Here is a 16413-nt window from a genome sequence, read left to right as displayed (position 1 = left end):
CATGATGAGTCGTGCTTTGCTACCTATGTCATTCTGGGGGTATACCTTAGATACAGCCGCCCATATCCTTAACTTAGTCCCTACAAAGAAGGCTGCCAAAACACCTCACGAGATGTGGACAGGGAAAGCTCCCTCATTGGAACATATCATGGTTTGGGGTTGCGAGGCTTTCGTAAGATGAGAGACTCACGACAAGCTCGAACCTCATAGTGAGCGGTGTATTTTCATCGGCTACCCGCAAAATTCCTTTGGATATCTCTTCTATAGACCGAGTGACAATGTTGACTTTGTTGTAAGGAGAGGGGTTTTCCGAGAGCAAGAACTCATAAACCAAGGGCCAGTGGGAGGCAAATCGATCTTGAAAAGCTTCAAGAGTCGAGCGATGAAGGAACCTCTTGTTGGATTAGTGTCTAAGCCCATAACTATTTTGGTATGTACTTGACCCGATTGCGAGCATGGTCCTTTTGGGTTGCCTTCACCAAAGCAACTTGATAGGATGCTTTGTGGAGAAAGAGATTAATTATGATTTATTAATATATTATATGAATAATACATTAAAAGAGAAATCATATTGTTTAATTAATATTATTAGTCAAGAATTAATGAGAATTAAGTTAGTGGCTAAACAACATTAATTAAATAAAGGGGACTAGAACTGTCAATTGTGTGAAAGTTGAATATTGGGCTAATGGACTCCATAGAGGTAGGAGTGGACGAAATCTATGGGGAAACCCATTAGAATTCGACCAAGGCCTATAAGGAGGGAGTTTATGGGCTGCTTAGGGCCTAAGCAATCAGATTAGGGTTTCCTGGTTCAAAACCCTAATAGCCTCACATATATAAGGACCCCTAGGGCACCAAAAACGTGGCTAAGCATTCTTTACGGTGCTTGGAAGTTTTTTGGTGCCTCCTTCTCTTCTCCTAATTAATCCTCTTGCTCTTGGTGTTTGTGAGCCATTAAAGGTGTGATACTTGTGACACTGAGCTTTTAGAAGCCATTTACAAGAAGGAATTGAGATTGTTATTGCTACATAACAATCAAGGTAAGATCTAAACCCTAATTCATATGTTAATTCCATTATTGTATGCTACATCTAGAGTTTATGGCTTTGGATGATTATTACATGTTCATTAGAGAAACTAGATCCAAAGCTATAGGTTTTGCATGTACAGCATAAGAATGATGTAGTGCTCAAAACCCATCAGTGGTATCAGAGACCCTAGGCTGCTTGTTTGATGTATTTGATGCTATACTTGATCATCCTTTGCTGAAAATCGAAATGTTTTGCCCTCTTCCTAACTGACTCGACGATTCTAGTCCTTGACTCGGCGAGTGCCGGAGTCAGACAGAGGATATTTCGGGATTTTTACTGTTTTGGCTGTGGGATAATTACCAAAAACGTTTTTCATTAATAAAATCCGAATTTTATCAATATTTGGTGATTATCCTTACCAAAATAGAAGATAATTGTCAAAATTAAGATAATTACTTATTTTATAAGATAAATATTAATTATTTGTAATTTTGTTTTGAATTATCTAGTAACAATTTGAATTAGGTCAAATTTAGATAATTACCAATTATTTGATTAATTTTAATTATTTGTGATCTGATTTAGATAGTTTTGGAAAGTTTCAAAACTTTCCCTCAAGTTTTGGAATTTAAATTTTTCATTAAAAATTTAATTTTGAAATATTTAAATTCTAAACCCTAATGTTTTTGAAATGTTTCAAAACTTGCCCTCAAGTTTTGGAATTTAATTTCTTTGATTAAAAGTTTAATTTTTAAAATTTTAAATTTTAAAACCCTAGTTTTTGAAAAGTTCAAATTATACCCTTATGGTTTTATTAAGTTAATTAAAAGTATAATTAAAAGAGAGTTAATAAATCCATAATGATATGGTTTATATTTAATTAAATTAAAAGTGTAATTTATAAAATTAAACCACCTAGTATTTTAAAAGTGTAAAATACACCCTATATTATATATAACATTAAAAGTCTAATATTATATATGTATAACTTATATTGCTAGTCTTACCGTTAGTAGGCCTCATTCACGAAGCCAATCTATAAGGGGGTATAAGGTTATGGCCTATAAAATGGTCGTTTAATGGATGTCTGCTCTCACCCTCCGCTTCCTTGATTGGTGGAGGGTCGTTAGCCGAACGGGTAGGATAAGGAAAACCCTCTCCTCATTTAAAGTATAATGAATAATATATTAACTAAATGTTTTACAAAATTCCCAATCTTAGTTACTTTAGGCAAAAGTGAATTGATGCAATTCCATGAAATTACACTTTGTACCCTTGCTAAGACGTTAGTGGAGCGTGTTTGGTTAACCGGCACACTAATTGAGTTCTAAGAAAAGGTAGCAAAGGGTGACTCAATGTTTTTCATAGTTCGATGGAGAGTGTGTGGTTAACTAGCATATCGAATAGGGGACTGTAACATTGGGGGCACCATGTATATTTGCATGGTTATTCACACCCTGTTTTGTGATCCTCGACATCCTAGTCACAAATCGAGGGGCAAATCGAGATTTAAACATGCCATTGAAAAGTTCAATGAATCTCAAAAGGATGTAGTAGTTTTCAATACATTTAAAACCTAACCTTCTTTTCGTTTTTCATGGTGGCTATTGGGAAATCGTCACTTACCTACCTTCAAATATTCTGCAAATTGGATTACGGCATCCCTCTTCCAACTTGTAGGATATTGTGTTGGGTCCTAGCCTTAATATCTCATTTGGGTGTTTTATTAAGGACTCAATCAATTAAACTTGAAATTTCTCCCGTTTGTAGATGTCAAAGTCTGACAACTATGGTCTTCCTAAATCTGTTGGAAAATGTTTTCCACGTGAAGATGATATTCCACGATCGGATTGTGGAAATGGAAATCATGCTTCACTTCCTCCACCTTCTCCAATAATTCTCCCTCACCCACGTGTTGGAAGACTTGAAAAGTTAAAGGTCGCTCATGCCCTATTGGCAATAAGACACAAAGATGGAAAGTTTATGTGTGCACACATCTTAAAGATGAAGTCACACATTGACAAGTTAAGGATGTTGGGTGTCGATGTATCAAGGAAGTTGGTTGTTGACTTGGTTCTTCAGTCACTTCTCGAATCATATGGTAAGTTCGTTAGAGATTACTATATGATGGACCAAGACATGACCCTCATTGATTTGACTTATTTGCTTATTGTTGCTGAATCAGAAATGATTTGGCACACTGGTTGAGCAAATTTATCTGATAAATCAATATTTCAACCTTCTATGGACAATGGCAACATTGGAAGTCCAGAAAAGTTTTCTCTACGCAAGAGAAAGGCTGAGTCCAAGATAGTCCCGTGTACCATCCCATAAGAATCCATGTGTTTCTACTCCCAAAAGAAGAGGCATTGGTTACGAAGCTACCCTCGCTACCTAAGAGATCTAAGAGATGGGAGAGTCAAGATGTATGACTCTACTTTAGGCAATATCCACTATCTAACTCTATTAAGTTCCTATTTGGAGATTCATAATACATGATGCGATAAGATTAATGTTTTGAAGGATCGAAGAAAGGAAAGGAAGCTTAAAGTAAGGAGCGAGCTGAGTCTGATCGCGAAGAAATAGATTACGATCGCATGGATTCGATGATCGGATTTTGAGCTGTTGCTTAGAGTTATGATAGATTACTTAGTAATATGTAATAGCATAGTTTTCATTTGCATTGTAAGGATATATTTTTCCGCAATAAAATAAATTTTGATTTTGTCTTATTTATATTTCCTTGCAATGGCAATTGTGAAAATTGATGTTTGTGTGTTTCTATTATAAGCAATATTAAGTGGATGTGATTTTTAGTTATGTTATTTATGGTAGTGTCGTAATTTCCTAAGTAAGGAAAGATTCCCATCGCCCAAGTTTCAATTGGACAGAAGCTTGAAATCATATGATTTGAATCATGTGATGTATGGAAATCTTGGTACTTAGAAATTTTAAGGCTAATCCCTTGACAAAGAGTCAAGTAAAGGACTAGGAGATCAAGTTCACAATATTGTACACCGGTCAAGTCCACCATAAATAACAACAAGATTATTTGGCATGATTTAATGAAAGTCTAGTAGACGTGATTATGCTTAGAAGATTAAGTGTAATTCTGACTCAGTGAAAGTCTCAATGAATGGAAAAACGAATAAGAAAAATCAATTAGGTAGAAAGATAAAATTTTCTCCAATCTAAGAAGGGAGAGTACTTTTGTATCATATTTTATGATCGTCTTAAGAACCATATTACAATTCATCCTCTAAGGACACGTTAGTGCACTAGTATGGCTAAGAAGAGGAGTCGGGAATTGTCAAAATGAGTTAAGTCGATAAGATGAATCATACATTGTTCCAAAATCAAGTCTTAGGGTCATACTCCAAGATTGTGACTTGAGTGACATAATCTTAAGTAGGAATGTTCTTACACTTGCACATTTTGGTAAGTTGTGATGTATTGAATAAGACAAAGACCAACTAGTACCAAATTGCGTGTAGGTTTTGTCTTGATAAGGACACACACTAACTCTTGAATATTTGTTTCGTCAAGAAATGTTTCTTGATAAGAGAATCTTATATGTCAAGAGGTCAGTGGGAGTCTAAGTGATCTTAAAAAGGTTCAAGAACTAATCAAGAGTAAACCTATTATTAAACACTGGCACACAACTTGAGGTTTGTAACCTATCGTGTTGACATATTCTTGTTTCTATGCCATTCCAGTTTGGTCAATTATGCACGTGAGTTCTAAGAGTTCTGAATGGGTTGCATAGGGGCAAGACACCTTGATCAATGTAAAGTACATTGAATGGTAGGGGTCAGCCGCTCAATAACTTGGAAGCAATGGTGGGACCCTTGATGGCAAGAAGTTAAGAATAACAAGTTATGTCCATAAGAGTTTGAATTTGTCATAGTTACTGTCTTATGATTGTGGTTTTGACAAATTCACATGGATAAGAACACATACACCATAAAATCTAAGTGTCATAAGATTTCTCTCCTTCATGAAAATGATTGCGAGGAAACGCTTTCACTAAGAGAGATTTTGAAGATAACATTATGTAATTTGGATTTCTCAAATTCAACTATGATTACAGCATCCCTCTTCATAGTTCGAATTGTGGGAAATGGAAAATGAGTTTAAACATTTAAGACTTATTGCTATAAGTGCTAAAATTGTTTGGACACACATATAAGCTATCTAAGAAAGGTGTATGAGTTAGAGAAGCTTAAATAAAGTCTTATCGAAGCGTCTAGTGTTAGAAATATGAACTTATGAAATTCAATAAGCATTTTTTTCTAGAAGTTCAACTGATTTTTGAATACATGTCAAAGCTAGTGGGAGCATAAGTGTTATGGTAGTAAGGAGATAATCATCATGTTAGTGGCAGCATGATTATTATTTTAAGTGTTTCAAGTTAGCAATATTAATTATAGAAAACAAAAGTTTCAATTTGCAAAGTTGCAAAAGTTGAAAAGTTGTTTTGCTATAATTAAGGGAAAGAATTTTGTACTTCATTCCAGTTCTAAAAGCTTGGATTAATTTTTAATATTATTTAGTCATATAAAATTAAGATTGTGTTCTCAAATTCGATTATGATTATGGCATCCCTCTTCATAGTTCGAATTGTGAGAACATGGCAAATAGAAATATTTTGGCAAAAGACTGGTAAAGTATCACGTATTTATGTAAGACATTATGCACCATGTTCCATATGCTTCGGGTATAGGATCGATTGCATATGTTATATTATTTGGCCGTTCTAAAATTTTCTAAATGCCTAGGGCATTAAGATGGAAAAATCACTAGAACCGGACATGACTAAATTGATTAAAAAACTGTCAAGAGGACAATCTAAGGTTCGCCAAGGATTGGTTGCTTATGAGCAGTTGGAAGTATAGTAACAAATGGACCATACTGACATTATTATTATTAGATATGATTCTATTAATAATGAGTTGTCATATGGAAAATATGGAAATGTTTCCATGTTGGGAGTTGGACATTAAGAATCTATATGTATAAATTAGAAACTTTTATGCAAGAAGGATGTTCAAAGGAATGTACTTCATGTTTATGGAATTGTCTTGCAACAATCTCCAATAGAGGACCTTGTAATTTTATTGGCCCTAGTCTTTGTGACTTTGGTGTTATGACATTACGAAAGGATCATTGCATAAAATGTTAGAATCTAACATGTTGTATAAGTGGCAAGAATATGGTATCATTATACTTATGGTAAGAATCGGGAATTGTGAAATGAGTGTGATTGAAAATGTTGTTCAATTACACTATTTCACAAAGTAAGGACCATAGGTAAACATAGTGTGCATGCTAAGGGCATGAGACAATTTTTCTTTTAATTCAAGTAATAAGTTGATTACCTGAAACCTTATACAATGAATAATGTGTAATCAATATGGTGATTAAATAAAAGGAGTTTTATTTATACTCAAAAGTTTGGGACCGTATTGGATTCAATTATTATTGTGTTTCACTTTGCATGTTTTGACTTCCTGAATAATTGATTTATTTGAGAATAATTGAATTATTTGAAAATTCCACAATCGCTCATACTTTGGGAGTAGGTATGAAAGAAGATTGTCATGAATTGGTTGTAGATTGTCTAAAGTGTATTATACATAGAAAAGGTTTGCTACAACGTTCATGAGTGCTTATGAATATGATTTGAGCATTGGATTAAACCCACGCTCACTTGTATCGCTTCATGGATTTTATCACAAGTGATTGGTGAGATGATAATATCTTATATTCTTGAAACCGAGATGAGTGAATTGTATCTTGCGAGTCGGTTACACATTGATAATATGTAAATGCACCAGTAACTTGGTGTCATAAAATGTATTGTTGTGTGTGATTCGGTGAGTGAGTACAATCGACAATTAAGTTGAAGTTTATCCGTTCCTTTTACCTAAAGTGGGATAAAAGTGATATATGTGGACCCCTCGATGATTTAGTGATGACAAACGTAAGTGCTCGGTCGGGCCAGGAGTAATTTGATATGTTCAATTAGTCAGTCGTCATAAATCGGAAATCGGGAAACAACACATAGACTGAGAGAATGATTTCAATCCATGTCTCACGTCTATATGATATCTAGATTGGAGGAATATATGATCCCTTATCTAAAGGACACGTATCTGATAAGATCAGAATTGACAGCGGATTTTGAAAGCTACGATTGATGATCAAGATATGAAGTCATACACAGAATAGTTATTAGACTTATCCAAGTGGGAGACTATTGGATTAATGTCTAAGCCCATAACTATTCTGGTATGTACTTGACCCGATTGCGAGCATGGTCCTTTTGGCTTGCCTTCACCAAAGCAACTTGATATGATGATTTGTGGAGAAAGAGATTAATTAAGATTTATTAATATATTATATGAATAATATATTAAAATAGAAATCATATTTTTTAATTAATATTATTAGTCAAGAATTAATTTTGTGGTTAAAAGACATTAATTAAATAAAGGGGACTAGACCTCTCAATTGTGTGATAGTTGAATATTAGGCTAATAGACTCCATAGAGGTTGGAGTGGACGAAATCTATGGGGGAACCCCATTAGAATTCGTCCAAGGCCTATAAGGAGGGAGTCTACGGGATGCTTAGGGCCTAAGCAGTCAGATTAGGGTTTCATGGTTCTAAACCCTAATGGCCTCACATATATAAGAACTCTATGGCACCAAAAACATGGCTACGTATTGTTTAGGGTTCTTGGACGTTTTTTGGTGCCTCCTTCCCTTCTCTTAAGTCATCCTCTTGCTCTTGGTGTTTATGAGCCATTAGAGGTGTGACACTTGTGACAATAAGCTATCAGAAGCCATTTACAAGAAGGAATTGAGATTGTTATTGCTACATAACAATCAAGGTAAGATCGAAACCCTAATTCATATGTTAATTCCATTATTGTATGCTAGATCTAGGGTTTATAGCTTTGGATGATTATTGCATGTTCATTATACAAACTAGATCTAAAGCTTTAGGGTTTGCATGTACACCATAGGAATGATGTAGTGCTCAAAACCCATCACCCCTAACGTTGGTGCTCAACCCGACGAGGAAACTCTGGTTAAACCGATTGACGAATCCTTACCTCTTAGGCGTTCCAGTAGAGTTAGCGTTGAACCCCAGTTTTATGGTTTCCATATTACTACTGAAGGGGATCCATTTATTAATGATAATACACTAGTTAATTTGGACGAACCTAATAGATACAAGGAAGCCATGGCAGGCCCGGAGTCTGCGAAATGGAAAGAGGCTATGGATAGCGATATCCAATCCATGTATGAGAACCATGTTTGGAATTTGGTTGACAATGTGTTAGGTCGTAAGACGGTCGGGTGCAAGTGGATCTTCAAGAAGAAGATCGACATGGATGGGAATGTCCACACTTATAAGGCGCGATTGGTTGTGAAGGGCTTTACTCAAACTCCCGAAGTTGACTATGATGAGACCTTCTCATCAGGTGCGAAGATAAAGTCTATTAGGGTGATGCTGGCCTTGCTGCATTTCATGACTATGAGATATGGCAGAGGGTTTTGTTTTGAAAATAAAGTCAAAGTGTTTGGCTTCCTGCGAAGTGAGGATGAATCTTGTGTATATGTCAAAGCCACTAGGAGTATAGTTATCTTCCTCTTATTGTATGTCGATGATATACTACTCATAGGAAACGACATCCCGATGCTGCAGGAAGTCAAGTCCTGGCTAGGGAAGTGTTTCGCTATGGAGGATCTCGGAGAGGCTGCCTATATTCTGGGAATAAGGATAGTGAGAAAAAGTAGTAAAAGACTAATAGGACTTAGTCATAATACTTACTTGGACAAGGTACTAAAACATTTTAGTATGGAGAATTCCAAGGAAATGGAGTTACCGATCCAAAGTAATGCCAGGTTGAGTAAGACTCAAAGTCCGAATACCGAAGTCGAGATAGCAGAGATGAGCCGAGTACCTTACGCTTCCGTAGTTGGCTCGATCATGTATGATATGACTTGCACTCACCCTGATGTGGCCTTCTCTTTGAGCATGGTCAGCAGATATCAAGGGAACCTTGGCAAAGCACATTGGACTGCAGTCAAGAATATTCTTAAGTACCTTCGAAGGACCAACGAATGGTTTCTAGTCCTAGGTGGGAGTGATGACTTAAAGGTGCGAGGGTATAGTGACGCCAATTTTCAGACCGAACGAGACAACTATCATTCATAGTCGGGTTGGGTCTTTACCTTGAATGGAGGAGCAGTGACTTGGAAAAGTTCCAAGCAGGAGACCGTAGCTGATTCAACGTGCAAATCAGAGTACATAGCAGCGAGCAAAGCATCAAAGGAGGCAATATGGTTGAAGAACTTCATTGGAGACCTTGGAGTTGTGCCATCCATAAAGGAACCTATGGAGATATTCTACGATAATGAAGGAGCGGTTGCCTTGACCAAGGAACCAAGAGATCATGGTAGATCTTGACATATCGACATAAAGTATCACTTTATTCGACATCGGGTGGAAGAGGGACTCCTTGTAGTGAAGAGGGTATCATCAAAGAATAACCCAACATATCCCCTTACGAAGGGATTGAGTAGGGTTAAGCACTTGTAGCACGCTAGGAGCATTGGGCTGAAGGACGATATTAGTTTAGATTACATAGCCTCGAAACGTCTAATAGATAAATTGTAATTTATATTTGATGATAAAATAAATGGGTATTATTTATAAGTAAAGTTATTGTCTTATGTTGATTGTTTACCTATTGTTTCACTGTGCATGTTTTTACTTCCTAAATAATAAGATTATTCGAATGTTCCATAGTCGCTCGTACTTTGGGAGTAGGTATGAAAGAAGATTGTCATGAATTGGTTTGTAGATTGTCTAAAGTGTATTAGACATAGCAAAATTTTGCTGCAACGTTCATGAGTGCTTATGAATTTGATTTTAGCATTGGATTAGACCCGAGCTTGCTGGTATCACTTCATGGAATTTATTTCGAGTGATCGCAAGATGATAGTATCATATAGTCTTAAAACCTAGATATATGGTTTATTGTTTGCAAGTTGGTTGTGCATTGATAATGTGTAAACACATCATTAACTTGATGTTATAAAACGCATTGTTGTGCATGATTTGATGAGTAAATGGTAAATGCATATAGGTCGAAGTTTATCTGTTCCTTTTATCATAAGAGGGTAAAAGCAATATTTGGGCCCCTCGATGATTTGGTTTGAATTATGTGTCGGGCTCAGTCACGACTGAATTGATGTGTTCAATTAAGTTCTATGTCAGACAGATCAGAGATCGAGAAACAAACTGTTTGACAATAAGCATGACTATGTTACGTGTAATTGTCCGCACGATATCTAGAACGGAGGACTATACGATCCCTTATCTAAAGGACATGTTATTGATAAGATCATAGTTCGACAGCGTCTTTGAGAGCTACGATTGCTGATCAGATTGTACTTACAATATAGTTACTAGACTTATCCATGTGGAAGATTGTTGGATTTGTGTCTAAGCCCGTAACAATGTATGGTATATACTTGACCTGGTTGTGCATGGTCCTTTTAGGTTGCCTTCACCAAAGCAACTTGATAGGATGATTTGTGAAGAAAGAGGTTATTATGGTTTATTAATATATTATATGAATAATATATTAAAAGAGAAATCATATAGTTTAATTAAAATTAGACAAGAATTAATTATGTCGCTAAAAGAGATTAATTAAATAAATGGGACTAGAACTGTCAATTGTGTGATAGTTGAATATTGGGCTGAGAATCCTTATGTACTAAGGCATGGACGAAATTAAGATGGAGTCCATCTTGAATTAGTCCAAGGACGCCTTATTCCAAAAGTTACCTTGGACTGCTTAAGGCCTAAGCTATCCATTAGGGTTTTGACTGAAACCCAAGTAGCACAAGTATAAATAGACCCCTAGGGCATCAGTTTTCGGCCACTTGAAACCCTAGAAGAGTTCATAGCCATGATTGTGCCTCATCCCCTCTCTCTAGTATCATCCTTTATCTTGTGGTGTTTGTAAGCCATTAGATGAGTGACATTTGTCACTCTAAGCTCCAAGAGAAGAAGATTCAATCCATTCTTTAAGAGGTTATCATCTAGATTTGATCTTATATGATAATTTAGAAATATGTATGCTAGATCTATGGTTCATTAGTCTTGGATGAATTGCATGTACAATAGAGTAACCTAGATTCAAGCTTTAGGGTTTGCATGAGCACATAGGAAGTTTTCTTTTGTGTAAAACCCATCACAAACTTCTCTCCGTTCCACTATCAAATAGTATGCATGCATAAGAGTTATCGATGAGAAATGTACCCGTAAGGACTGTGGGATATGCCACAGCTTCCTCATGGCCTATCGCCAAAACTCTCCCTACTCTGCCAGTATTCCCTGCTTTTGGACAGTTCCTTTCGTAGTGTCCAACTTCACCGCACCCGTAGCAGGCATGGCCTACTCCAATAACAGGGACCTGGGTGATTGGTCTAGCCGATGCTTTATAGAAACGGGCAATATGGCCCTTCATGTTGTAGTTAGCACATTGCGTCTCTCAGCAAGGCCCATTATGATGGAAGTTGCACTTGTTGCATTTCGACAGACTTCTAGCGTACTACTTTGCCGGTGCAGGCACATCAGGGGTTGTTGTGGCATCTACAACCACAATCTGTTGTTTCTTGGCGGAGTTCTGTGCTGATTGGTTCTTCTTTCTGTCCCAAAACTTTCTCTTGTTGTTGTTCGCTTTGGTTGGTTCTAGGACAGGATTCGTTACTTATGACCGAACTCCATGGTCAATGAGTCTCTGTGCCAAGCGTTTGGCACTATCGAATGTAGAGGGGTTTGAAGACAATACGTTCCCCTAAAAATGGAGGTAACCATTCCCAGATGTACCTCTCAATTTTCTTGCTTTCTGTGGGGACCATCCCCGGACATAGAGCTGCTAGATCACTAAACCTATTAGTGTATGCTACTATGTCATAGCCTTTCATAGTGAGGCTCCATAGTTCTTGCTCTAGTTTTTGTACTTCCCCCCTCGGGCAGTATTCCTCCATCATTAGATCTTTCAGTGTCTCCCAGCCCATTGAGTTAGCCACTGTGAGTGTAAGTGAATTGACATCTCCATTCCACCATGTGAGGGCCCAGTCGGAGAAGGTGCAGGCAACAAATTTCACTTTGCTTCCTTCAAGGAAGGAGCAGATCTCAAAGATAGACTCCATTTTCTCAAACCATTGCGATAGAGCAATGATTCCACCACTACCGTTAAAGGTTTTGGGTTTGCAGTTGGTAAAGTCCTTGTATGAACACTCCCTAAGGTGTCCATGACTATCTCCTTAGGTGGAGTTGATACCTGTTCCACCCCCACTAGTACCGCTAGTGTTGATCTGAGTTAAGGCTACCATCACAGCCGTGGTCACTACAACTTGGAAAACTATAGGATCGAATTGAGATGGAGGTGGTGGTGCTTGAGTTGGATTTTTTGTTGGATTGCATCTGTTTGATTTACGAGGAGGTATCTTTCAACTATAAGTTTATAAAAATGAAGATAATGGTAAGATGCCAACAATGAGTATAATGTGAGTGTTCCTTGAACTAATTTACCCAAGTTCAACACGTATCAGTTTGAGTGTTTGCAATAGAGATCTATCATTAGCAAAATGAAAGAATTTGGATAGAAACCTTTCAAGAGAATTGGATGACTGTCAATCCATTGGTATTATAGATGTATAGAGTTCGGGAAAATTGACCTTGGAGTACGTCTACAACATACCAACATAGAGAAAACTTTGACAGCATAAAGACCTAACGAAAATGAAATTTTGAGGTCTAATCATACACATGAGAATAATACTAGAGTCTATAAGTAGGCTTAATCTATATCCAAAATAGTAAGTAGAGTATACTCTACTCGCGAGGAGTATTGTTCTGTTTAGTACTAGTTCCAGCCCTGGATTCAGCCAACTGGTGTTCTGATTCCTACACACGCCTTTCCAATGCCACTTGGCTCTGCTGAAGTTCTCTAACTTTGGATCGACTAGCATTCAGTTCCCTCTATAGTGCATCAGTGTGAGTCCTTGCTAACTCCTGGTCTTCTCTCAAATGGTGGTGGCGAACTGTATTAACTCCCGAGTTAGCATGTAACACCCAAAATTTCAAACCAATTTAAACTTTATAAAACATGTCAATTCGTCAAAACATTACAACTTTGTTTCCAAAATAATAATTATCAGAGTTTTTCCCAGAAACATAAACATGATAGGAGGAGCTGTACGATCACGCCTTTGCCTTGCCGCGATCCCCTGATGTACCTGAAACAATAAACTGAAACTGTTAGCCCGAGAGCTTAGTTAGTTACCACAAAATACCAATACACATACAGTCCACATAACAAATATCAACATTAACATATCATAACAATCTAAAATAGAACAACATGTACTGGGTCAACCGCTTTACAAGCTGGACTACCCCTGGGCCCTCAGTACGAGCCTGGAATGCCTACCGGGCCCTCAGCTCGTATTTGGAATGCCATCAAGCCTCAGTACAAGTTTGGAATGCCTACCGGGCCCTCATCTCGTATCTGGAATGCTCCCGAGTCCTCAGTATGAGTCTGAAATGCCTACCGGGCCCTCAGTATGAGTCTGGAATGCTACCGGGCCGTTAGCTCATATCTGGAATACTCTAGGGTTTGTTGGTTACCGCATGGAGCAGTATAACCTCAACCCAACCCACATAACATTCAACATAACTACTGAGCATGCAATAATCATATAACGTCACAGGTAGTCCTACAGGTCTACTAACTGGCATAACCACTAGCATGCAACACTAACTCATACTCAACATTTAACACTACTAGGATAACATATCCAATGGGCTGGCCTTGGTGCCTTATGTAACGCCTGTGTTTCGGGCTTGCCATTTTAGCAATATAATAGTCTAGGTTAACCTTTGTAACCCGTTTTGAAATAATAAGAATGTATTATTTGAGTATTATGTGTTTTGTGCTTAATTGCTTAATTATGTGGTCTGATTAATTAAGAATAAAAATAAGCGTCAAAATTTAAGTGTAAAATAAACTTAATATCTTTGGTTAATGTTGTAGTAGTCGGAACGAGGTTTCCGAATATATATAGAACGCCCAAATCTGACTTCGTATGAGGAAGTTATGATTTATCGAAGTTCCGGCTTAGCGATATACAGCCTGTTTTACTCGATTTGAGATCGAGCGGTTGTTAGCCGAAGCAATCTAAATGAGAATCGAAGATCTCATTGTTGGTATTGAAACGATAAAAAGTTAGGCGAGAACGGACGTCAAACGAAGAAGTTATGAATTTATAACGAAAGTTTCTGTCGCGGCCTATTAAAAATAATTAATAAAAATAAAGTCAAAATTAGCCGACGGAGTCTAAACGAAAGTCGTAGAGCGTGGTCTCACCTTTCCGTGGATATAAAGAACGTCGAAAACGGAGTTCGTATGAAGAAGTTATGAATTTCCGAAGTTTATTAATCATTTAATAATTAAATTTAATTATAAATCGAAGGTATTATCCGAAGCCGAGTCACCCGTCTGATCCAAGGTACGCCCCGCGTACGTGAGTACGCTATCGCGTAACTCCGATAGTGTCGACACTTCGGATGACGCATGCAGTGACGATTTCGGACGCGTACGCGCTGCGTACGCCTGTACGCCCCGCGTACTCCGAGGTTCCAGCCTCTATATAAAAAGGATCCGAAGGCAGCCTCATTTGTTGTTCAATTTCTTCTCTTCTCTCTAGTCTTTTGCATCGTTTTTCGTGCCGAAGCTACCCCGAAGCCCCGGTATCATACTCTAGCCCCGAGGCAAGTCCCGAGACCCCGAAGATCCCGAGAAGCGCGGTTCCCGAGTCGAAGCTCTGCCCGCGAGAAGTTCGATTTTCGAGGAGATCTTCCAGATCTGCTGAGGAATACTACTTCTATAAGCCGTAGTGCTGTCGGATCATCTTCTGATCAAGTGAGTGTGTAGTTATTTCTTCTAATACAATAATACGAAGTATTTTATATAAAAATACGTGCTATGTGTATATATTTGGTTGTGTTATGTGTGAATGAGTATTCACTCTCTTCTATCTTATAGATCTGCTTATTTCGTTATGAGATATGTGTTATGTGTGTGTGTGCCTCATCTGTTATGCGATATATGTGTTGATTAAAGCATGCTATACAGGTTTTCTTTAAACTACGTATGAAAATATATATTTTATCTACTAATATGTTGGGTAGAACATGGGTAGATAGTTGGTGTGTAATAAACAGATGAGAGGCCTCGATGTTGTTGTTGTTGTTGATCTAGTTATTCAGCGGAGTATGGATAACGACCACGGACTCTTTCTAGACAGTCCAGTGGAACGCTAGCAGGTTCATAACCTGTAGGTGTTGTGAACGATGTGTTCACCGGTGTACTCTATCCCCCTCATGGTTGCCTTTAGGATATCTATTGTTGAGGAAACCCCTTCGCAGTGATGTCCGTCCCGATGAAAATCCTGGATTAGGTCCCTTGAGATAGTTGTTTTAGGGACGTAAAGTGAGGATAACGGGAATGGGTAATCGGGATAGTGTTTGGTTGGTGAAATTAAATATAACTTATTTATTGTGGGTTGAAAACCCTATATGCTCACCAGGCTCCCAAGCCTGACCCACTCAGTTTTATTTGTATTACAGGAAGTGGCACAAGGGCGTAAGATGGATGGATCATCTTGTTGTTTTGTTTACAAGTCTGTATTTGTGTATATTTGTTGAATGACTTGTAATGTTTATCGTTTATGCTTTATGGTCTGTATCGGAACATGACATCCCGAGTTTTGATTATATAATGAAATGCATCTCTTGATGAAATGCTTTGATAAATATTATTTTATCATGTTTTGTTTTGGGAACAAATTCCGCAACTCTTTCAAATCAAAAGGATTTACTCTGAAAATATTTAAAAGCATAAATAAAAATCGGTCTTTTCTGGCCGAGATTTTGGGGATGTCACAGTTGGTATCAGAGCATTAGTTTAAGCGAACTAGGAATTTGTAGGATTTCTAGACTTAAACTTAGAATGCTAAGTGGAATGATGAGATGTGTGTCTGTTGGATTTTAGACACGAGCACTAGTTTATTTTAGGAAAGTAGCCTAAAATGCTTTATGTGCTAAATGTTATATGTTGCCATATATGATATTATTTGTTGGGATCTACGGTTTGTTGCCAACCGGATCTGAAGGTTTATGTGTTTAGGATTCTAAGCGTATGTATACGATATTAGAACTAGCATGTAATCGTTTGGAGTAATAAGGTGAAATTATTCGGTGTGTAGATCAAAAATGGTGAGAAC

The sequence above is a fragment of the Lactuca serriola genome, chromosome 1 (assembly GCF_051521515.1).
Source record: "Lactuca serriola cultivar US96UC23 chromosome 1, Lser_US96UC23_V15, whole genome shotgun sequence".
Classification (NCBI taxonomy): domain Eukaryota; kingdom Viridiplantae; phylum Streptophyta; class Magnoliopsida; order Asterales; family Asteraceae; genus Lactuca; species Lactuca serriola.
This window is presented reverse-complemented; position numbering follows the sequence as displayed.